The sequence below is a fragment of the Poecilia formosa genome, unplaced genomic scaffold (genome assembly GCF_000485575.1).
Source record: "Poecilia formosa unplaced genomic scaffold, Poecilia_formosa-5.1.2 Scaffold205, whole genome shotgun sequence".
NCBI lineage: Eukaryota > Metazoa > Chordata > Actinopteri > Cyprinodontiformes > Poeciliidae > Poecilia > Poecilia formosa.
Genome location: NW_006800144.1, coordinates 187,322 through 212,855, shown reverse-complemented (window position 1 = coordinate 212,855; position 25,534 = coordinate 187,322). Strand labels below are relative to the sequence as shown.

Sequence of the window (25,534 nt, the reverse complement as noted above, 5' to 3'; positions counted from 1 at the left end):
TGGATGTGCCCACTGAACTCTTTCAGCTCTAACAGTAATTGCTAGATTTTTGTAAAGATTTCTAAGACTTTTTAAACCAATTCTTCCAAATCCCACCAGCCTTACGGAAACTTTAGACATCTCACAGAATTCAAACGTGACCCTTAGTACCTAGTGGGACATTTATATTAAGATGATGAAGCGTAAGCCAACATTAGCTTGATTTATTGTTCGAAAGAAAACAATAGGAACCACTTTTTGTGAAAAAGGTTTTTAGTATGCGAGTGCTGCTAAAACGGCAGCAGCACTCACCAAAATGAAAAGGTTTCTAATTTTTGAGAAAATAAGTTCTAGAAGAGTGGGTGAAAATGCAATGAGACATCTTAGGTATGTCTCACTCACACATATTAGATGCAGATGTAGATTTTATGTAATCGAGGCCATCCTGAAGGAAAGCGATGTGGAAGGAAATGGAACATTGTGACTCCCAGGGAGAGATGAATTCAGAACACTGAGTAAAAGAAACACACACACACACACACACACACTAACAACAACAGCGACACAGTGCGAAATTAGATTGGCTAGGTGGGTTGAAAGAGATGAGGTGTAAGGAAGAGAGAGATAATTGTGAGGAAGACAGGAGTGGGTAAAATAGTAGAGGAAAGGGGGTCAAAAGAAAGTAAAAGTGTTAGGAAAACATGAAAGTGAAAGGAGGGAAAAAAAGGGTTTTCTGTTTCAGAATACTTTTTAAAAGGAGGGTAATGAGTCCAAAATTTCCTTCAGCTCTGAAAAGTTGTTTCTTTCACACTGTGTTGTATCTTACCGGATGTCGCCTACATGCACCACAAAATTCTAGAACAAAGTCATTTGGAGTGATGGGGTCAAAGGTAAGACCCCATCACTTACCTTTGACCCCATCAAAGAAAAATTTGGTTTTCACCAAATTTTTCCATTTGGTGAAAACCAAACGCAGTACGTTACCACACACACCTCATTTAGAGCCTCTGGCCTTCGATATCTCTGTCACGTTAAGAAAAGAAAACAAATTGTACATGTGTGAAGTTTTCATCCAAATGAATTCACACAAGTCCACTTCTGAGCGTTTGTTTTAAACATGCCTTACCCATAGGGGGCAGTGTGAGGTGAAATCTGGGTCAGCCAATCAGATTACTTCAAAAACAGCCATAACTTCCTGTTTGAAGGTTAAAATGTGGCTATATTGGGACAAATTTTGTCGCAGACTGCAATACTGGTACAGAGTTTTTTTTTTAATCTTTTTTTTTATCTTTTTCATCAATAATATTTTTTTAGTTATATTAAATAGTTTTAATGTTGATGAAAGACCAAAATGCATAAAGTTTTATTTTTACCAACATACGTGGCCATGTGTGTAAACCCTAGTCTCAACCATGTAATTTAACTTGATGGCAAAAGGTGGAACCATCTTTCTAACAGGTTGAACTTGACTGTATCTATGTAATGCAAGGAATCATCGGTGTAGGAAAATCTAGGCTGAAGAAAAGGCTCTTAAAAATGTGAAAAAGACTAAACATCAAAAAACCAAAAAAAACACTTAGAAATGATGTTTGCAATGATTCATAATAGTTTTTTTCATTTATGCATGTTTGGTGGTGGATTATATTGCTGCTTTAAAACCCTTGCAGGGAAATTTAATAAATTGTAGAACATAAAAAGAAAACCACACACCAGATAATTATTATCCTGGATTTGAGTGAAGGTGCCGTTTTGTTTTTATCATCTCGGTAGATTCTCTGTCAGAGAAGGACAACGAGAACCTGAGGCAGAACCCTCAGAGATTTTTTTTTTTTATTGTTTGAAGAAAGCTTATATAATCTACCTGCTTACGTGTGAAGCGTATCGGGAATATCGCAACTTAGTGTTTAGAAATCCAGCTTAAAAAAAAAAGAATATGTCAACCTAAACTTTTCACAGAACGTGGAGAGGATAACTGTGGAGTGAAGGACGCATCAGCCTGATTTCTGTCATTTGATGTCATAGAAAAAATAGCTTCACTTTGACATGATCAGATGATGTTTTGTTTTCAAATATTTTTTTTATTGATTCTTTCTCTTTTTTTTTTTTTTNACACAGGAAACACAGATCACAACAATCAATACGTTTCTTTCTCAAATCAAGAATTGGTTCCGTCCATCATAGCAAATTGTTCCTCACTCATTTCTGCAGAGAATTGGTCAAAACGACAACGTTCCTCAATCTAGTTCATTAGGATATAATCTACAAAACTGTTCCCAAAAAATGTCACTCATCACACTGAAATCTATTTTGTTGTTGGTGTGCCTTTCAGTATTCATTCTTGTAATTAGTATTCACTTGTTAGTTGGCTATCTCACCATTTTTGAATTTTAAAAATAAAATCACTGGCAAAAAAAATCCCTGTTTTATCCCTGTTCATCATTGGGTTTAGTCTTAAAGTTTTGATGGTAAGCGTTCAGTTTGTCGGGTTAAGTTCAGACCAGATAAAAAGGGATTGTTCAAAGTGATATGTTGTCACAAAGACTGCATCAGCAAAAACAATTATACTGCTTGTGGAGAACAAGCAAAACAACCGTCTGGCCTCAAATTAAAGGAGAATCGTTGCAGTTTCTTTGTGTGTGAAGTAGCAAAGATGTGCCTGTAAGAAATGCAGCATATATTTTTGGTCCATCCAGAATAGAGCAGGTTTATAAGGATAAGTTGTGTTCATTTTTGACTTGTAAAACACAAAAATCAAGTTCAAAAATGTATGACCATACTGAACACTGGTAAATGAACCGTTAGTAGTGCTGCACCTACAGACTCATTTTGTCGTGCTTCGTTGCGTCACCATGGAAACATTGCCTTAATTGTGACATGTGGAAACACTTCTGGGTCACAACAGCAACAGGAATTTTTTTTGTTTTGTTTGCAAAACATAAAACTGAAAAAAACTCGGTCTGTTATGACACTGAAACTCTTTTACTTAAAGAACCCTAACGGTTATTGCCTGTGCTTATTCATAAAGAACTTAAATACTAACAATTTTCTGCTTAATATAATGTCACAATTTTTTTTAAATTTTCCCTCCAGCTTTGCCCTACCCTCCATGTTCTGGATGTTTTCCTGCTGCGGCACACCTGCTTCAACTTAAAGATCCCCTTAGTTCAAACGTCTGGCTCGGTTTTTTTTCCTGATGTCCCCATCCTTCCCACTTGAGATGTGGGTGGAGATGCAGGGAAGATGCAGTAGGTTTCTCATAAAACGAGGCATTCTTGTCTCTCAGCCAATTTCAAACTGACAGTCATATATGACGTGCGGCGGAGTTGCATCATCCGTTTCAATTCGGTTCAATTTAGTTCATTTCTATAGCACTGTTTCACCACAAAAGTAATCTCATGGTGCTATAGAGAAACGGTAGACAGAGAAAGTTTAAATCCAATAACATACAGTTCGCTTCTATCTAATTTGTTCCAATTCAGTACAGGCTAATTTAATTACCTTTCACTCATTCATAAATATCTATATACATCTATATAAAAACTGGAAAAAAAAAAAGTATTTCTTGCCGTTTCTGGGAGGAAAATGAAAAGCAAAAGGAGAGGAGAAAAAAAACGTATGGAAAGGAAGTTAATTTCAGAAATATTAATATATTTAGAAAATCATGAGATGCTCCCCAGCAACCAATGCTTCATAGTCGCTTGATCTGACCTGAGCTCTGTTCATGAAAAGACTTCAGCAACATCCAATTACTCTTTCATACAAGTCGACTTCCAAGCAATAGGATACACATCTCTGCTTTTAGATCCTTCACAAAACATCTCCTGACACAAATTTAAATTTAGATAGATGCTTCAAGATGTCTTGGTAGGATTTATTTCTGGGCCGCAGGCCTGAGGTCGATGGATGAAGCAAAAGAGGAGACAGGAAACAGGAAAATCATCACTCCGTTGGAGGACATGTGAACAAGGTACATTATGGTCAACGAAACATGTTACTTATCCATGCATGTTAGACATGCAGGAAATGTTTGTTTCCCCCCTCCTGGTTACAGAAACACTTCTGTACACAAACATTGAAATAATTTTTTAAGAAGTGGTTTTGAACATCCTGTCATCACTGTATCACTTTATCCTTGCCAACATAAGTGGTCCACATCAGCAAGTGGATTGACTAATACCATATGACGACCAGCGAAACTCAAGAATAATTTTTGGAAAGTCTTGGACTCATTTTGGAACAACTCAAGATTAGATGACCGTCATTTCAAATGATTTTCAAGTGATTCAGATGTCACCATCTCTTTATGATCTGTAAGAAGACCCAAAACATAACCATCACATGAAAGGAGACTGGTATCGATACAGTCAAAACGATCACGGGCCAGTAATCTCACATCTATGTTGTCTGTTGTTTGGGTCATTTCTGAAATGACCCAGCTTGGGAGTCGTTTTGGAAAAGCGTCTTAATGCTGAATGGTTGTGATGAAGTTGTGATGAATCAAGGCTGCACTGTAGGTACAGAAAAAGATGGAACCTTTAGCCACTTCTTCTATTTGATGTTTTTTCATGCTTAAAGTGAATATGTTCTTCACCTCTCTTCTGAATCGCCTGTTTTACTCATTCAAAATGCTCACTGTTGTTGGCTTCAAAAGAGGAACCTTGTCCTTTAATTGTAATGAACCTCTGAGTCTTGACCTAACAAGCTAATAAGCTTTTCTGTGTTGTGTGCAGTTGTTGCTCCACAAATGTGTGAATCTGAATGTTTGTTCATGTGCTGGGCCATAGATGTCACCCTGCCAGCCTTCTAAATGTGCTGTATATATAGTACACAGCATAAACACAGCTTTTGTCATTTTGAAAGAGACAGTGCAGATATTTGCAAATTAAATAAACTAAGGTGAAACCAGGCATGCTTTGTCCCATCCTACTCAGTTTGTCACATATTGTAAATATGTAGGGTATTGTTCTTAAAAAAAAAAAAAAAAGTTTTTCATGTGATATTTCTTATTTTTTGCAGATTCGGTTTATAGGAACGTGTGTTTTTGTCATCTCTACAGTTTTAGAAAGAATGGAGGAGGATTTGTTTGATTTGTCTATTTAGAGGCAGGTGATGGACAGATGGGAGTTTGTGGCAACAGGATCCAGCAGTGATGATCAGTCAACCATGGCCCAATTAAGAAGTTGCATATCTGATGACAAGAACAAAAGCGGATGATGAATCACGTTTTTTTTTGTTTTTTTTTCCCTACATTGAGTCAGAGAAATGTAGCTGGAAACACAGAGCTAACTCAGTAGGTTTCTAAAGATGTTCTACAATGACAGGTTTTAGATTGATGGCCAGTGTAGCTGGTGTAAATTAAGTATCTTTCTTTAAAGTTGGCTATAATTGAGTGGGGAAATTGAAAATATTTTTTTTACCCATCTTTTATCCTATTTTATTGTTCATGTCTGTTGAGCTATGTTCTGCTCTAATGAAAGCACAAATGATTTATGTAAACATTTCATAAGACACTTTATGCTGGTGGATTTCTGGCTATGCCAAAAAGTCTGTGGCAGCCTGACTTATGTTAAATTGAGAATGAATAGGAAGGTAATACTGAAGTGTTATTTTTGAAGAGAGTACATTCTAAGGAAATGAAACACAAGTGTATGTAACAGTGTGTAAAGGGGGCTGTGTTTGGTTTAAAATGTTGCTGGATATTGTTTTTTTCATGGTCAAAGATTGAAAAGCTGAGTTGTTTATAGTTTACAAATGATCTCATAGGTATTGGTTGTTACACTGGTAGATTATTTCACTACTGCGAAAATATAAAATCTTACTAAGTATTTTTTTTTGTCCAGTTTCTAGTGCAAATATCTTAGCAAACTTGAAATAAAACAAAAGTAACATTTTAGCAAGATACAAAAGCTTATTTTAAGTAAATAATTTATTTATATTGATGAAAAAGTACTAGTTTCATTGGCAGATCACTTAAGTTATAACGAGATATTTTTCCCACATTATAAGTCAATTTGTGTGCCAATAGAACAATTACTTTATACGGTATTTGCATTGGAAACTAGACGAAAATACAGGTTAAATAAAGATGTTGTGTTTTTGCAGTGTAAATAGGGGTACAGACAGGAGGACAACCAATTTCTTTAGCTGTAAAGTAAGTTAAAAAATATATTTGTCAAAGAAAACAAAATCACCTATGTTTTTTTATTTTTATTTTTGTATTTATTTTATTTATTTTCACAAAGTCCAGATGTTTTGAGCTGAGCTCAGTTCTTAGGAGAGATACAAAAAAAACCCACACTAAGTCACAGTTCTGCATTTCTACTGCAGCTCTAGCCTAAAATGGAATAGGATTCTTTGACAAACTTAAAGAAGAAAGATTTTAAATTATATACGCATATAGGGAGAGAGGGAGTGAGAGCATCAGACTGTAGCAGAGGGAGAGGGAGAACATTTTGCCTGTGCCATGGCGAATAGCTGGCAGACTGCATTGGATTTGACACAAGGCTGGCTTTAAGATGTCCTCAGAGCCTTTGTCATTGAACAGATGAAGTTACAGTTTACCTCTTATAATACATGACATTGAAGAGCATTTCGGAAATCTTTTTTTTTACAGCTCACAATAAGTCGTAAAAATGTGTTGAAGTGTTTTTACTAGCGCAGCTATTTAGGGAACATTTTGAACTAAGCTTTTTTTTTATTTTATGTTCTCACATCAGTGCAAAGCTGTTTATTACACTGTGTGAATAGAAAGTTAGATGTTCATATCCAGGAAAGGATCTTCTTTTTTTTTTTCTTTTTTTTGTCACATTTAAGCCAGTCACATCAAGCTAGGATGAAAATGTGAAGCTGTTTCAGTTTGTGTTCAGAATAATCTTGTCTGCGTGTTAGTTTAATGTGCTGTAGATCAGAGCTGGTTTTCCAGATGTTCCCCAGATTTGAAAAACGTGAGAAGTAGGAATGGAGGCGTCTGTCTCTGGTGTTAGCTGTGAGAAGTAGCCATCATGTCAGCGCCCTGTGCGGCTAGCTGGGGATTGGCCAAGTGATGCTCCATTTCCTCCAGCGGCAGTGGAGAAGGCAGGACTTTCAGACCATATCCTGATGACACAGACAATATAGTTGTAGTTTCATGTTGATGATGTTGGAATTGTTTGAAGTAAGAGTTACAGATCTGAGAAACTGACACAGAAGAAGTAAAAGACAAAAAAACAAAAAGGTAAGCACTTTGAGATCTGTAAAACCGTCATGGAGGATGCTGACAATGAAGAACCTGGGAGGAAACTGGGAGGAAACAAAGAAGACTCTACTAAAAGGTTAGATCAAATGCAAAGAAGAATGAACTGATCTGTGAAATAAAAGAACAGAACACAAATGCAAAAAGGATTGATAACCTAAAGCACACACCTTCATAGATCCTGATTGAAATGGTTTCTACTTAACCTGCATTTATTCCCTGGTGGCCTATTGTTTCAAATTTGCCTCAAACCATTGTAAAATTCCTGAAAAGGGGAATGTTCAGTAAAATAGTTTGAGGCATGTTCTTTCCTCTGCTCAGGTGTGTATTGAAAGACTTAATGCAATGGCGTAAATATGTGTCTGGCTTATAATGAACACATTTCAATATTATTATAATCAAAGTCCAGTTTCTGTTTTCTGACCTCCAGCCCAGACTTCCTCATATGAAAAGTAACGAGGAATCACTCCTTCGTCTGCAGCTATTTTCGGTTTTACCCTTGGACAAGGCCGTTGTATCTAATTGGTTGATATTGGTGTTGGAAGGAATTGATGATGAATACATACTGTTAGCACTTTAGCTACATCGTATGCTACTGATGTTGTTTCTGCTCAATTTACTATCCCTCACTTTTAGATCTTTAAGTTTATTGTAGATTTTTTTTATTTTTACTTGCTGTAACACTAATTTCCCTTTAGGAACACAAAGAAAGCTGAATCTTAAGAACTGATTCTGAAATTTAGGTTGAGTGGGAAACAACGCTGCACATTTACCTACTCAAACAAAGTGACTGACCATGTCGACTGAACAGTGAACACATAATGGAAAGTAAGCTCGTCTTACTGAGCTGCTGATGGAATTTTTTTTAAAACTGCTGCTTACATCAATCGTATTAAAATTGAACCAAGTCATGAGTTTAGACGAGACTCTCATAATGTTGATTACGTCCCTCGAATCAGTGTACTTACTTCTTTTTACAAAAGTTTTTTTTTTTTTGTTTATTTTTTTTTCTTTCTTTTTTTTCCTCCACCGGCCCAGGTCCGGATTTGGGTTAAAACAAAAAAGAAAAAAAAAATCAACAATCTATGGTTTCTGGTGTAAGTCCTTGTGATGATGGAAAACCAAAGGACGATTGGTGAGCAAACTCAGTCGGCATGGAACCAGGTCATCACTTGAATCAGTTTGCTGGAGGAAACCCCACAGGAACACCAAACTGGATAGAAAATGTGTCCATGTGTTTAGTTTTACTCTGACTCAGAGTAAAACTAAACACATGGACACATTTTCTCAGAAACTGAGAAGTTGACTGTGAAAGCAACACTGGCACTTAATCGGGTTTTAGATGTTTCTTATAGGGGTCGGGGTTCAACCTGCTGGGCTGTGAGCTGGAAAGTGTGAAGTTTTCTTTAAACTAAACTTAATACAGGACTAATATATATAAATATATATATATTTATAAATGAGTGGAATCCATTTTAAGAAGAGATCCCAATCAAACTTTTTATTCCTCACATTGAACTTTGTCATCTCTGCAAAATAAATAATGTCACCAACCAAAGTGGAGAATAACAACACTTCAGACTACGGAGTTTTAACCAGTACATGTTGAAGACGTTTGAAATTATTTTTTCCGTAACACAAATCCATTATAGATTAAAATGTGTGTTTGGAAGAAAAATAAGTAACAGCAGCCATCCTGAATATCAGCAAATCAATATTAACAACCTTTTTTATACTTTTTAATTATCCTTGTTGAGGTTGCTGAGTCAATACAACACATTAAAATTCAGACTAACCTCCTTTTGATGTTTTATTTGTTGTTGTTATAGCTGCTCCATTAATCTGTGCCCTTAAAATTTGAACAAATACGAGTCTGGCAATTATTCAAGCAAGTCCCAAGAAATAAAAGAAGTAGAATTTGATATTTTCTGTCCACATTAAGTGAGAAAAGAGTCTTTCTGTTGATATTGTGGACCCCCCCTCCCCCAGCCCGTTGTGCTGCACTCAACATTTAAAAGCTAGCCAACATTATAGCTGTCCTTTACATATTTTTTCTAACATCATCTAAAGAGTTATACAAATTCAAAAGGCACAACATTTGTATCCAACACACTTGAACTGATTCTTTTTTTTTCTTAGAAGTGTTTCAACCTTGTTCCAACTTTTTCATGTTTTGGTGCAGGTGAAGTGAACTCACAAACTGAAAATGAAGAAAAGCCAATAAATACCAAGACTGTCATTTTTTTGTACCTCATCTTAGAAAGTAGTAAGGCAACGACAACGACACGGGGTGTTGAATAATCTTATAAGAGCCTTTAAAATATATACACTTTTACCGAGGGTTAAACTGCTTTAGCCGACTTATTTCACAGCAACAAGTGTTGTGAAAGCAGTTCGTCCGACTGCAGGTTCTGTGGCAAACCAAGCTGCTGTTTTGGCACATTTGACTGTGTTTGCTCGAAGACTACGTTTGTCTTTTTCTCCTAGTTTCTCTGTGTCTCCTTTACATTTCTTCTCCATCTCGTTCAAACACTGCAATGCGCACTGGCACATGGGGCCAAAGGGAAAAGATGCTTTGTGATACGATTGGACCAGTAAAACATTCGCATGTTTCAAGAGGCCGTGGTTGACTGTAGCAAGACTTTTCTTTCTGCAAAATGCATTACAAAGACACGTCAACAAGGAAAGGAGCTGTTGTCGAATGAGGTTGGACCAGCCGGGTGTTGGTAGTCTGATGATCTACGGGTTCAGTGGGCTGGTCTGACCCTGTAAATAAAAGACGTGTCGGGACTGTAGGCCCTCTGGGAAAACGCCCGGTATGCCAGATGGCCAGACCGCCCATGATCGCAGGCACCTTTGGGAGTATAAAATCTTCTCCAGGTATTTTTCTGTGTCAGACTCTCTTTCCCGTTTTTTCCCCCCAGAATGCAGCTGTGCTCCTGCAGTACTGTCTGCATCGTGCGGCTCTGCAATGCTTTTTTAGAGAAGTCTTCTGACCCAACAGATTTTTGTTTCAAGGACGTTACGGGTATCCAGACTTTACTTTGCATGCAGCACATTCTCTGAAAATTAAGCCTCTAATCTCCTTTATTTCCAGACCTCTATGCTGCTGAACTCCTAAAGTAAAAGCACAGTACCAAAGTCTCCTGGCTTGAACTGTTTCTAATTATTCAGTTAAAAAGTTTGTTTTCTCAAACTGTATGTTTCTGTAACAGCTGTCGCCTTAAATTGCATTAAAGCAACCTTCTTCTTTACAACTAGTTTTCCTTTTCCTCCTTAGTCCTTACGTTTCAGACTTATTTTCTTTCTACAAGAACACGCGCATTGACGGGAGCAAAGCAGGCAGACGCGTACAAGTGTGAAAAGGGTTTAGACCTTTGCTGTTATTTGTCACTCAGGCTGTCTCGCGGGGTACAAAAGTGAAGTGGGACACAGTTGTTGGTGGAAGCAAGGTGATGTTAACTGCACTTGTCAACATGCTCCTTTGTGATTTTGTGCCCAATTTGAGTGGGTGAGTGGCTTGTGTGGGGAGAGCAAAGCATCAGGAAAGTCTTTGCTGTCATTTGTCAGTCAGACGGGCTTTGGAGAAAGGTTGCAGGCTCGCACAAAAAAAGTGGCAAACCGCCTCAGAAGAGGTTAATATTTATCCCCCTGGGATAACTGACACATCAGGTATCTTTTTATTTAGCACCAGAAAAGAAAGCTCACCACAGAGACCTCGAGGGGGGAATATTGCGCGCACATTGAATTTAACATCTTTTGATTTGAACGTTTGTTTAATTTAGAATATCAACGTGACATAAATAATTCACATATTTCCAGCAAAGGTTTTTCTTGTTCTGTTTAACAGCAGACAGAATTTTAGTGTTGGACTCGAAATACTTGCATTTTATCTCATGTAGATGCAGGCAACTCGGTTGTTTAGCCGTCCAATGCCTTGCGAAATTGCAAATTTTTTGATTATTTGTAAATAATTTTGAAACTTGTCATTTCCCTTTCAGTTCATAACTATGCGCTATGTTATATCCAAAGGAATACTTCTACAAGGGACTGCATCTTCAAACACCCACTGGGGAAAATAAGCATTTGATCGCCTGCTGATTTTAGTTAAGTGTTCTCACTTACAAATAAAAGATAGATGGTTGTTTTATTTCGGTGTGAAAAGAAAGAGACTAATCCAGGAAAAAATGCATTAAATGAAAGTTTTGGTAAACATGGGAAGCACAGGAGCTACACCACTTTCATTGGTCATTAGGTTTTCAAACTGGGAAATTGACCTACTTTACAGAAACCTCAAATCTCGGGGCGCAGAGATTACAGTTTTCTGGCCAGTTACTGATCTTTAACAAGACTGACCTGCCGATACCAGTGTCTTTCTGTTTTTGTTTTTGTCTGAAATGTCTCTAAACATAGTAAGAAAGGCTCTGATTTGGCAGCAGCGGAGTGACCTTTGCTAACTGAGAACTTGCAGACATAACCTGGTGGTCTGTCGGTCAAACCTCTCACAGAAGAGCAAAAGAGGACAGTGGTTGGTTTTTAGGCCTTTGCCCAGGTAGATCAGGTTGGTGGATAAAATCGGCTTCAGATTTAAGTATCAGCCGATCACCTATCTTCCAAAGTTAAGGAAATCGGGGCCAATTTGTCGACTGGCTGATTTATGGGTGCATTCTTACTTAAATCCATCAGGGTTCTTGGCTGATGTTGCGTGAAGCCACAACTCCCTCTGGAGAGATCCTGTAGAAAATCTTCTTTGGTCTTGAGCCTCCATGACCTTGATTTTGTTTTTTTTTTTTTTTTTTTCCCCCTGTCTTGCTACTCTGTTATTGTCGCAGTGTGCTTTGAGTTATTTTCATGCTCAGACTCACATTTTTGTGTGTGTTCTTTCTCATCCCAGATTTGACAGTGAAGGAACCTCTTAATGAGGTGAGGTCATCACCAACCCTAGAAGGAAAATGGCCTCAAATCATAATATTCCCAACTCTGTGCTCGACTGTGAGAACGGGGTTTTCCGGGTCATACTCGCTAATTGTCTTCCAAACACCGAGGGTCGGATTGATGTCAAAGCTCGAGTTTAGTCCTCTGTGACTGCAGGCCTTCCTCCCAAGCCACTTCTGAATCATTTCGATCGGTGACTGTCGTCCAACTGGCTTTGGCTCATTAACGTGCTCCTCCTGTGTAACTCTTAGCTGATCTCTCAATTTTCTCGTGATCATTCTCACACGCAAAGACCTTGGGTGGAGCTCCAGAGGGCGGCAGACGGTACTTTCATATTTCTTCCATTTCCGATTAATCAGTACAACAGTTATCACCGAGCCTCCAAGTTGATGATCTTGGAGAACACTCCAGCTTCGTGGAGATCCATCTCGTCTCTGACGTCCTTTGATGGCTCCTTGCTCTGCCACTATGGCAGAGAGGTTACAGTTCAAGAAAAATGATTCTGTGGATCGGTGAGCTTAAAACGGTCTTAAACTTTCAGACAGCTGTGTCTATTAATAATGATTCAATGATTGACTCGTATGCAACGTAACAAATTGGGTGTAGCCAGAATACTGGTTGTGCTCTCGGGGATGAAATACCAATTTTACTAAGTGCTATTAGTACTATTGAAAAACTGTTTAGATAAATAAATTACACATCTAAACAGTTTTTTTCTCCTCTCAGATTCAAACCATGTCACCCCACTGATAACTGCTGTGCTTTTGGAGAAAAGGGCAAGAAAGAAACATCAGCGGTGGTCGTGTGTAAATATGTCTTAAGTAAAAGTTGCAGCTGAAATATGCAACTAGGACGTTTTTTATTTATTTATTTATTTATTTATTTTATGTTCCTAATCAGTGCGTCCTTTCTGCCATTTTCCCAGATGCTTTTTTTTTTCTTTTTGTGAGGAAGGTGACACCATTCCTCATTTTCCCTGTAGTTGTCTGGTGTTGACATGAAGGATTTTATGAAAAATTACCGCAGTCCCAAATTTTAGGGCGCCTAAAACACATTTCAGCTCTGGTAGACATTGAGCCTAATGTGCATCTATGTACATCAGTGTGCATGTGTGGACATCTAAAAGTCATGGTGATAAACATGTCTATGCCTCGGCTGGATTGGTGGGGTGTGTGTGGGTGCGTGTGCGTGTGTGTAACCTTGCAAATGGCATCCTTTCACCTAATAGGACAGGTTGCCAGTTAACCTCGCCATGATGGGGGAATCCATCATTATCTCAACAACACTGAAGAGGACGTCTGCAAACTCACACACACCAACTCTGTTGACCTTGCACACACCAAAGTCACACATTCACACGCACGCAAACACACACACACACACACACACACACACACACACAGATCCATTTATAGAGATATCAAAACATGTCCTATTTGGGTATTGCCTTGAGCTGCCTTTCCTATGCTAAATTTATAGAGATGTGCTTTTTTTTTTTTTTTACAACAGTCTCCTGCTACAGCAAATAATTGCTTTTAGATACGTTGATGACTTTCAGTCTTTATTTTCTAAACTCCAAGTGAAAGTTAATTAAGAAAATATGTGTTTGTATGTTTGTATATGTTCCATTTTCATATAATTAGTATATTAATTAGTGCTAAAAATCTTTTCAAAATGAACCTTGATGTGACTGTAAATGTTCAGTTTTGTCTGTTTGGCTGTGTTCGTAATAGGAGCCTGTGTGAATGCTGACTATACCGTGCATGAATGTGTGTGCATTGTGGTTGTTTTGGATAATTGTGAGGCCAAGGTAAAGTTAGAGGGAGAACTCTGACTCCTGTTGGTCCGTCTTTCCACAAACTCTTTGTAACGGCAGTAAATAAGAGGCTTTACTGCACCTTTCCAGGAAAGCTGTGTTTTACATCAGTTATCCTGAGAAATAAGTTGTTTTCTACTCCTACTCTACCTCTTGCATAACCTCAAGAGATGTATCTGGAGCATTCTTTAAGCTACTTAATAATTATGGCTTTCCAAACTGGCACTATGTCTATTTTTTTTATTGCATACGTTCAAAAAAAATCTGTGATTTCCCCAACAGATATACTATGTAGTTATTTTTTGTTGATGTGGAAGCAGTCTTTTGTGTTATATTAGAGGAAGCATTTAATGTCAAATAAGAACATTTACACATAGTATATATGCTTCCAGTATCAGACATTTACCAGATGCTTAAATATGTTACAGTGAGAAAAGAAATAGTAATAATGTTGCATGTTTTTGCCATTTCTGTACTATTTAGGTACAAAACGTGGGCGTCTGTCACTGAATGTTTTGTACTGACAATAAGTCGATTTGTACCCATCTTGGGGAATTTGACAAATGATTTAAAAACATATGATCTGCTCTGTTTACCATAACAAAATGAAATTTTATGACTATTTCATATGTACTAGTTAGGAGGCTGCTTGTTTTTGTCTAAGCGGTCATCATCTCTCATACTTCATCAAGGTCAGTTTCCTCAATTAAGGAGTAGAACTACAGTCAGTGGTAACATGATGCGACACAAAGTCTTCAGAAAATAACGCACTATCAAATTCAAATAAATTGAATAAATTTAAGAAATTGAATGAACACAAAAAGTGTTTTGTGTGTTTATTACACAAAAATAAAAACAGATTTCCCCTCTTTTATTTTTCTTCAAAACCTACATAACACAGCACAAAAAATCCAGTCTACATTATCCACGCAAATTCAGGGACCTTTTCACATAATACATGACAATGACGTGAAATAGATGAAAAAAATTAAACAAAACGATGATCGGTATGTGAGATGGAGTGTTGAAAGGAAGGCCGTCGTGTTGAGCTGGACTGACGTTTGGGCGACGGAGCAGTGAGGTGGAGTAAAACAGCCTGAGTCATTTTGTTTCTACACTTCAGTGGGTTCTGGAGTGAGCCGGTCTGAGCCGGAGTCTCCCGTTTGTCCTTACGTCCAGCTGTAGGGTTTCATCTTATGAGTGTATTTTCATTTTACAGTGAGTGGATTCATTTGAGATTCCCCGGGCCTGATGTGTAATTGCTTATTGAATAAGCTCCATGCCTCCACTATATTGTCAGAGTAATGGCTGCAGATGTAACAACACCAGAAAAGCCTCGTATTGATCAGACACTGTCAGTTTGGTTTCCTCAAATGTGAATGTGTGTGTGTGGAAAAGCTGCACATTGCCTGGAATTTAGTTTGTCTAAATTGCTGAGAGTTTATTAGATGCTCAGGTTTTCTTTACCCTGATAGGTTCCCAAAAGTTCAAATCAGATAAATCAATATCAGTTACTCGTGTGTTTGCCACCTTTGCTTGAATTTGGCAGGCACTGATTGGGAGTTTTTACATCACTTAAAGTAAATGAGAGCATATCTGAAAACCCAACATGGCAGGAAGTCTAAGAAGTGACGTCTGTTCATTGATTTGTCAAGACCTGACACCAGGAAAAAAAAAAAAAAACTCTCATATTTTCTCTTGGCTGAGTGAAAATAGCTTGATGAAATGTTCTCAGAATACAGGATTACTTGTGTTTCTTGGCATCTCCGAGAGTAAAGGCCTTTTTATTGTTGAACCAAGTGCCTGATTTAATTTGAGAATCCGAAACACACTTTGCTGTAAAGTTATTCAAACTGTTCCTGTCTACCAAGGCTGATCGGTACAGTTGACACTGAGTAAACTGAGCCTGTTATTTGCTGAACAGTTAATTAAATCGCTGCATAGTTTTAATCCAGTGACGTGCGGTGAGGTTCATATCTGGTCAGGCACCGACTTAATTATAATCTGATTTACAAATCTAGAACCCCTGCATGTTATTGTTTACATAAGGAAGTTTCGTGCATGTGTACAATGCTGGAGGGCAAAAAGACTATTCTTTAACATGTGATGCTTAGCTGCGCCGCCGCCGCAGAATAATTCTGTTATCTCAATCAAACTTAGACATGTAAATATTATTAATTTCCTGCTGTGCTTAACAGCAAAGGGAGAAACCGTTAAAGTACAACTCAAAACCACGTCTTTCTCGCTCTCTGTATCAGCACAGCTACTGTATGGCTAGCTCGCTGTTACCATCTCTTACTCTGCAGTTGTGGAGTCAATCTCTGGGTTCATGAGCGCCCCCAGCCATGAGGCAAGAGAACTGCCTGCCTCACCTCTAATCTGTTCTCTGCCGTTTCTGATCGCTCCTCAGCACACAAAACACGTTACACACGCAGTTAGTGACAATAAAAACACAGTACATTAAGTACATAAGCTAAATTATGGAAAATCAGTTCATAGATTAAATGTTTTAACCATTTTATTGGCGACGTACAGACAGGAGGAGCATGCTCTCATAGAATGGCAACCGGTGCAGTTAGCGAGAGGTTGCGCAATCCCAGGTGAGGCTCAGCTCACTGCTGCCTCACCGGCTTCGCTTCTGAGCATTTGAATGGAAAAATGTGAAAAATTCTGCGATTTTGAAGAAAAAAATAATCAGATTTGGTTAAATTAAATGAAAAAATAGATACTTTATAGTAAAAACCACAGGGTGAAAATATCTTTATAAATGATTTTATTTTTCCATGATGACTCCCCAACCGCACATCACTGTTTTAATCCAGGTCTGATGTTTTGTTGTTTTTTTGTTTTTTTTGTTTGTTTGTTTTTAGCCTTTTGGGTTTTATACATGGTCTCTAAATTGTAGTAGAATTTCTTTGCTTTTAACTTTTCAATTCTCATTTTAAATTCATTTAATTTCTAATTCCTGTTTCAGCGGTTTTAATTCTCAGTGGGCATTTATAATGATTTTTACATGTTACAGTTGCATATATTTGTTTTTTTCTTTTGCTGTTGTAGAGCTTCAACTAGTTGAGACAGGGAGTCTCTAAGATTCCTCTTACCCCCCTCCCACCCACACACACACACACACACACACACACACACATACACACACATCGTTCAACCAGACAGCTATTTGTAATACATGGGGGGTGCCCAGGAGAAAAAGTTTGGGAACCACTGCTCTACACTATTTAAGACAAAAGTTTGTATTTGTAAAATGCCACAGTTATAATATGAAGAAATCGTATAATGATAATACATATATTTTTGTTGTTTTTCATTGACTCTAATAAAACCCTGATAATTTCCTGGCACATTGCACAACTGAAGAAGGTCTTATCGATATTTGTGATCATAAAAAAGAGACGGGAACAAAGAAAGCATCACTAATTCGAATGCAGACTCCATTTGAAGGCAAATGCATTCATTATCAACTACCTTCACTTTCATTTTATATTAATACAAAAACAAATGTCAGAGGCATCAGAACTGTTCAGAATCACATTTTTATTTCAAAATGCTTTTTTTCCCCTCGGCCATTTAGGCTAACTTGGCATTAGAGCAGCCATTGCACATCCACTCTCACTGCGCCGCCTCCTCTGTGACTTTGAGAAGCGCAGATCGGATATGGTACAGTAGCTGCCACCGTGTAAACGCCCCGGCTTTCATAATGCCCTACATAACTGTTTTAAAGGAATTTCATCTCACCGTGTAAGCCTGATCCAACAATCTCTTGAGCATTCACTCGTGTGGAATCTGTAAAACGCCGCAGAACTGGTCACGAACCGGCACAAAGCCGCTTTTATCCCACTGAGCAAACCAATGTATTGCAAATGCTGCTGTAAAGCACATAACTTCCATCTGTGCTTCAATAACTTTAGAGTTCAATGACTGAAAGCAAGTTGTGTAGTCTATGCTTCCTTTACTAGTTTAATGGGGGTTTTTTCCATCAGTGTGGTCATGCCTTTACCTGATAATATGAAACTTTATTTTATCTAAACTACAACATGACGAACTCCAAATCGATGAGAAGAAATAAGTTTATTTATTGAGGCACTTTAGTTTTTTGTTTAAGCGTTTTTATTTAAATGCTCCTCTGCTACCATTTCTGCACGTAACTTCGAAGCCTAAACATAGACTGGTAAAGAAAACCAAGATTTTTTTTAAATTATTATTACCATGTAGAAATGCAAAAAGTGTACATATGTAACAATTGTTTTTATCTTAACCTCGCCAATCTCTCTCTGTCTTTTTCAGGATGGCATGGGGAACCTGCGAGTTACCAAAGAAGGGATCCGACTGGAGGGGGTGTCCGAATTTTTGTTGCCCTTATACGTCAAAGAGATCCAGTCTCGAAGGGTGAGAGTGGATGTCGGTGTGCCTCTGCTCTGCAGTCTGAATCGCTGCCTGTCTGAGTTTCTCGGTGTGAATGCAGCGGCATGTTTCCCAGTCAGATGCATCAGTTGTTGTCTGAATGTGTCCTTGGTCTGATCACTGAAGGAGTGTGTTCTCATGTTCATACTCTTTTGTTAAAGCTGCTTCAAAAGGCATAAAGCTGATGTTTGTCACGATACTTTTCATTACTACGCATTGTTATAACACACAATGAGAATTGCCGTTGGTCTACGAAGAAAAGACGACATCCACAGCAAACGACTCTTTATTTCAGATGACTTCTGCAACAGTGTGTTCATGTTCACAAGTCGTTTGCTGTATGTTTGTATTGTCTGTGTTTTTATGCCTTGTTTTTGAGCTAGGAAATAACTTCACTGGTCCAATTAATCCATCCGATCATTCACTACGTTTGCCAAATATTAGTTTTGAATGAATCACTTTTGTTGACTCTTAACGGTGTGTCTGCCTCCCTCCCTTGTTGTCAAAGCAGCCTTAACCCACCCAAAGATAAGACTCCACCACACCTGTAAATGTGTGCTGTAGCAGAAAATCTTTGAAGTCCTGTAAGTTGGGAGATGGGACCTTCATCGATTAGGCTCATACTACAGATGTAGAACTGGATTGAGAACCTGGAGGGAAAATCAACATCTTGAATGTGTTATGCTTCTTAAACCACTTTTGAAACATTTTTGCTTGGTGGTGCATTTCTCCTGCTGAAACAGGCCAAAGCCACGAAAGGTGTACAAGGGTTGCAACAATGGTTAGGTCAAAGTAACGTGCACCAATCATTGGCCAATCATTGTCCAGCTGACGATTAGCTAAAACATCACACCGCCTCTGATGTCTTGCTGTTTTCTTACATGGCACCTTCTTTCATTGCTCAGTGCTCTTGTTCAGTTGGTCACGTCCTCATTACTGGCTCTGTTGTTGATGTCTGGTCTGCAATTATGCAACAGGCTGCCATGCCCCGGCTAATCTGATACCCGTTACATCAGGAACAGCAATAATCAGTTTGAGTTAAAGCAGCTTCTCTGTTGAATCAGACCAAATGGGTCAGCCTTTGCTCCCCACATGCATCAATGAGCCTTCACCAGCCGTGCGTCTTTCCTTAGCCCATTTGTTATGGATACTGACCGCCAAAGGCTCAAACATCCCACAAGAACTTCAGTTACGGAGATGTTCTGACCCAGTTGTGCAGCAAACCCAGTCTCTTCCTGGTCGGACTCTTTATCTGCTCCTAACATGTCAACATTGAAGAGAAAACGTTCACTTTCAGCTCAACTCTGCTCACTTTCTAACAGGTGCCATGACAAAGAAGTAATCTGTGTTATTCATTTTACCAGTCATAATTGTGTGCCTGCATTTTTCTGCGTTTCCCAATTTACAGTAAAGATTTTCTGGTTTCCTCTGCTCCGTCTGTGAGCAGACAGTAGCTGATAGACCAATTTACAACCCAGCCCTCCTGCTCCGTTTTGATTTAAACATAATACTGTAACACACTTTAGAGATGTCTCGCAGAAAAGATCATCTCTCTGTGGAAAAGTGCCACAAACTACAGCTTCCTGGTCTGCCATTTAAAGATTTGAGAATAACTTGCACACAGTTGATGAAAAATAATCTGAGAGAGAGGGTGTAGAGAGAAATGTGCTTCAAACCGAATGGGTCTTAGTGGAGTTTTCAGATGAGGATGAAATGAAGAGTAAAGAGGCAGAAGTAGGCAGGAAACGCCTCAAGTCTGTGGCTGTTTCAGAGAAAGACATCTTGTTAAAACACTATATATCAGTCTGTGTTTTGGCAAAACAGTTGTGAGTAAAGTAGCAATGAACAACTGAAGAGTCTTTAGTTATCTGAAAAGAACACACCCTGGAGACATGTTAAAATGATTTGCAACTGGATTCACAGTCTTACTCTTGCGAGTAAATTACACGGAGAGCTTAAAAAAAAACTATCAAACTCGTGAACAAACGAGAAATGTTATAAAAGCAGAGGCTGGTGACCCGTCTAAGGTTTACCCCACGTTGCTTTTCCTCTTCTTTTTTTTTTTGGTTCTGGATCCTGTGATTCTAACCAAGATTAAGGATTTAAAACCGTGGCATTCTGCTTATAAAGCATAGCATAAATCTGATCTTTATTGCCTTACAAGGCAACAACAAAAAAAGCAATTTACTTGTGGATGTGCCCACTGAACTCTTTCAGCTCTAACAGTAATTGCTAGATTTTTGTAAAGATTTCTAAGACTTTTTAAACCAATTCTTCCAAATCCCACCAGCCTCACGGAAACTTTAGACATCTCACAGAATTCAAACGTGACCCTTAGTACCTAGTGGGACATTTATATTAAGATGATGAAGCGTAAGCCAACATTAGCTTGATTTATTGTTCGAAAGAAAACAATAGGAACCACTTTTTGTGAAAAAGGTTTTTAGTATGCGAGTGCTGCTAAAACGGCAGCAGCACTCACCAAAATGAAAAGGTTTCTAATTTTTGAGAAAATAAGTTCTAGAAGAGTGGGTGAAAATGCAATGAGACATCTTAGGTATGTCTCACTCACACATATTAGATGCAGATGTAGATTTTATGTAATCGAGGCCATCCTGAAGGAAAGCGATGTGGAAGGAAATGGAACATTGTGACTCCCAGGGAGAGATGAATTCAGAACACTGAGTAAAAGAAACACACACACACACACACACACACTAACAACAACAGCGACACAGTGCGAAATTAGATTGGCTAGGTGGGTTGAAAGAGATGAGGTGTAAGGAAGAGAGAGATAATTGTGAGGAAGACAGGAGTGGGTAAAATAGTAGAGGAAAGGGGGTCAAAAGAAAGTAAAAGTGTTAGGAAAACATGAAAGTGAAAGGAGGGAAAAAAAGGGTTTTCTGTTTCAGAATACTTTTTAAAAGGAGGGTAATGAGTCCAAAATTTCCTTCAGCTCTGAAAAGTTGTTTATTTCACACTGTGTTATATCTTACCGGATGTTACCTACATGCACCACAAAATTCTAGAACAAAGTCATTTGGAGTGATGGGGTCAAAGGTAAGATGTTTGACCGTAATGCATTTTTCTATTTGGTGAAAACCAAACGCAGTACGTTACCACACACACCTCATTTAGAGCCTCTGGCCTTCGATATCTCTGTCACGTTAAGAAAAGAAAACAAATCGTACATGTGTGAAGTTTTCATCCAAATGAATTCACACAAGTCCACTTCTGAGCGTTTGTTTTAAACATGCCTTACCCATAGGGGGCAGTGTGAGGTGAAATCTGGGTCAGCCAATCAGATTACTTCAAAAACAGCCATAACTTCCTGTTTGAAGGTTAAAATGTGGCTATATTGGGACAAATTTTGTCGCAGACTGCAATACTGGTACAGAGTTTTTTTTTTAATCTTTTTTTTTATCTTTTTCATCAATAATATTTTTTTAGTTATATTAAATAGTTTTAATGTTGATGAAAGACCAAAATGCATAAAGTTTTATTTTTACCAACATACGTGGCCATGTGTGTAAACCCTAGTCTCAACCATGTAATTTAACTTGATGGCAAAAGGTGGAACCATCTTTCTAACAGGTTGAACTTGACTGTATCTATGTAATGCAAGGAATCATCGGTGTAGGAAAATCTAGGCTGAAGAAAAGGCTCTTAAAAATGTGAAAAAGACTAAACATCAAAAAACCAAAAAAAACACTTAGAAATGATGTTTGCAATGATTCATAATAGTTTTTTCATTTATGCCTGTTTGGTGGTGGATTATATTGCTGCTTTAAAACCCTTGCAGGGAAATTTAATAAATTGTAGAACATAAAAAGAAAACCACACACCAGATAATTATTATCCTGGATTTGAGTGAAGGTGCCGTTTGGTTTTTATCATCTCGGTAGATTCTCTGTCAGAGAAGGACAACGAGAACCTGAGGCAGAACCCTCAGAGATTTTTTTTTTTTATTGTTTGAAGAAAGCTTATATAATCTACCTGCTTACGTGTGAAGCGTATCGGGAATATCGCAACTTAGTGTTTAGAAATCCAGCTTAAAAAAAAAGAATATGTCAACCTAAACTTTTCACAGAACGTGGAGAGGATAACTGTGGAGTGAAGGACGCATCAGCCTGATTTCTGTCATTTGATGTCATAGAAAAAATAGCTTCACTTTGACATGATCAGATGATGTTTTGTTTTCAAATATTTTTTTTATTGATTCTTTCTCTTTTTTTTTTTTTTCTTAGAAATGTATTGATAGCTGTGGTACAAAACCTTGTACAGTCATCAAATTTGAACACACAAAACTGAACGGAGGTAAAACAGATAACATTTGCACAAAGCAGAAATAAGATCCAACAAATGAATAATGCCATTTAAGAGAAGTCTATGACGACAAAATATATTATCCACAAATATTTATGAAAAGGAAAGAAGTCTTTTTGAGAATATTTATCATAGTCACATTATCGTGTTTTACTTTGAAGAAAGAAAATTCTCTCAAAAGCAACCATCAGGAAAACGCCAACTTCAAATGAGCAAGATAACAGTCCAGACAGATGGTTCCTAATCATGGTGGGTAATTTTAGGAGGAGGATAATTCCCTTCACCCCACCGGCAGGCATTTATTTAGATCTAAAATAAGTGTTTCATTCAGCATTTTTATCATTCTGCCTTCTTCCTTTTGAAAGCACATGCTAAGATCTGTGTGGAATAGTGTTTGAAGGTTGGCTGAGATGCAAGTCAGACCATTTCATTTTATTTTATTTTATTTTTTTCTTGGCTCCTCTCTATCTTATCCTCTGGTTTCACGCCCACCAAGGTCTTTCTTCAGTGATACGCATAATTGCACACATACACACGCAAACACTGGCTCTTGCCACTGAGCCTCATAATTGTCCCCACAGGGACCCTGTGACAACCTGTTGCCACCACAGGAGGCACAAAGACAACTTCAATTATTCTGGTCTCTTGCTGTCTCTGTCTTTTTGATTTGACTTTTTTTTTAATGTCCCTTTTTTTTCCTCTGTCATTAGACCTTTTTTACCTCCATCCCCTGTATTTCTCTACTTCTGTGTCTGGTGGCGATGCCGGTTCCCTGAAGTCGGGCCGACTTTGTGCTGCACACGACTCCAGTAAAGAACACCATATGCATAGACACAAGAGCAGAAGTGGTACAAGATATGGAGAATTTACAAGGATGTTTTGGTGCCTGATGACAAAATAAGAGAATTTCTTTTATTTTTTTCTCTACTCTGCCAAAGAGTTTTCTCGTTATGAGGCTGGATGAAGAAGAGAGCTGCATGAACATTATCTGTGCCGTTTGTCAGTTTCAGATTGATAGGCCCCTCACTCTTCCTCATTCGTTCTCATCGCGTCTCCTCTGGGGATCTGAGCTAGCTGAAACTTCTCCGACTCTGTTGCTGTAATTGAATAGCAGACAGCTCTAACGGAACATTAGGCCGTCGCCGCCTTGGCAAACCGTATTGATTTTGACTTTGCAGGAGTGTAAACAATCTAGATGGAACAGATGCACACTTTCTTTTTTTTTCTTTTTTTTTTTTTTTACAGGTTATCATTCCACTGCTGCTCAAGAACGTCCTTGTAAATGTTCAGTCGTAACATAAGTTACAGTATCCACCACGTTTGTATAAAGCGACTTGAAGCTTTCCGAGACTTTGAAACGAACAATGTTGTGTTTCGAGCAGAAGTCGGTCAACATAGCAGCTAAAGGTCCATCTCATGTTGGCTATTGATTAGGCACAAGCTTGCAGCCGGATAAACGCCAAACAGCAGTACACAGAACAACACCGATGAGCCTCGAACGCAACTTTTTGTTGAAATGAGTGACTCTGTTTAATCCTGAAACCCGGATCAACCTCCTTTCCTTTCCTGACTTCAGTTTGCAATCTTCAACACAGAGATAAAGACGTAAAGTGACTTCAAAACAACATGCAGAACCAGTCAATATTTACCTCTGGGTAAAAGCTGTTCAATTAAAGATGACGAGTCATTTTTCAAAGTCAAAGTCGAGTTTGACGCCTGCGATGAAATTAACATTCACACAACAAATAAACAGCATCTCCTCTGCTTGTATCACAGAACATCAGTAGCGTATGAGCTTAGATTTTTATTCTTAAGCCTAATTTGTGTTCATTTGTTAAATTTAGTACATAAAAAGCAGTTTTTACATTTTGGGTGTTATTTCAGAAAGTAGTAAGGTCTGTTTATCCCGTAAAACATTTTTTTAGAATCAAGTAAATATCAGTTAATGTTGAAAGTCTGAAATATAGGGCTTTTATTTTAGAAGGTTTGTTTTTTTAGTTTTTAAGTTGTAGGATTTGCAACGTTCAATGTTAATCAATCTTCTCTTAAAAACCAATCAGTGCACTTGCTCTAAAACGTGATAAATGATCGAATACAGAGCGAGACTCCGTGTTGAGAAGCATGACAAAGAATCCAGTACTTATTCTGCATCACATGACCAACAGTCATTTCCATGAACAATACTTAAAGAAGACAACATTCATTATTTACTCAAATGAGATACACTGAGGGGGTTATTTTCAACTTGGATTATATGAGATAGTTTAAGATATTTTAATCCCAGATCTTGAGTTTTTACATGAAAAGTCTAAATCAAGCCTGGAGTCTTTGCTTTTGCACTAGAGACTCCAAGTCTGCTGATTTCCCATTTAGCATCATAACTTTGACTGCTTCAAAGGTCTGTAAACCTACGAGTAATATTTCAAGTGTTTTTTATTGACCACACTAGTATATCATTTCAGATTATTTCCAATTCCAGCTCTGGAAAACGAATGAAGGCCAGGTTTCGTTGACGTACTATTTCTTTTTCCTCTATGGGTGAAAAAACTGTTTTCAAGTCAAACTGTCAGGTAAACCTAATTTAATTGCATGTCACAAAGCTAATGCTGTCTGCTTTCCTGTCAAATAAGAGCCTCTTTATTTATGCCAGCTTCTTTTATTTGTTATTGCATCAAGTAAAGAGAGCGGCGTGTTTTATTTATGCTCGGCGCACTCATTGTGTGGGTGTAAAGCTGTCCTGTCAAGGTGACGGCTTTCAGAAACAAGACGTAAAATAAAATCCAGCAATAATGTGAATTAGACATCAAAAGACAAACATTTAATGTGAATGA

The 25,534-nt window shown here is 38.0% G+C and overlaps 1 long non-coding RNA gene across 1 annotated transcript; it reads left to right on the top strand.

The window, feature by feature from the left end:
- The first annotated feature begins 1,439 nt into the window (after nt 1–1,439).
- LOC107838051 (uncharacterized) lies at nt 1,440–18,852 on the top strand. Its single transcript, XR_001664111.1, has 3 exons — nt 1,440–1,450; nt 15,101–15,103; nt 18,261–18,852. It is a non-coding gene; the product is annotated as an uncharacterized LOC107838051 (long non-coding RNA).
- Nucleotides 18,853–25,534: the final 6,682 nt, after the last annotated feature.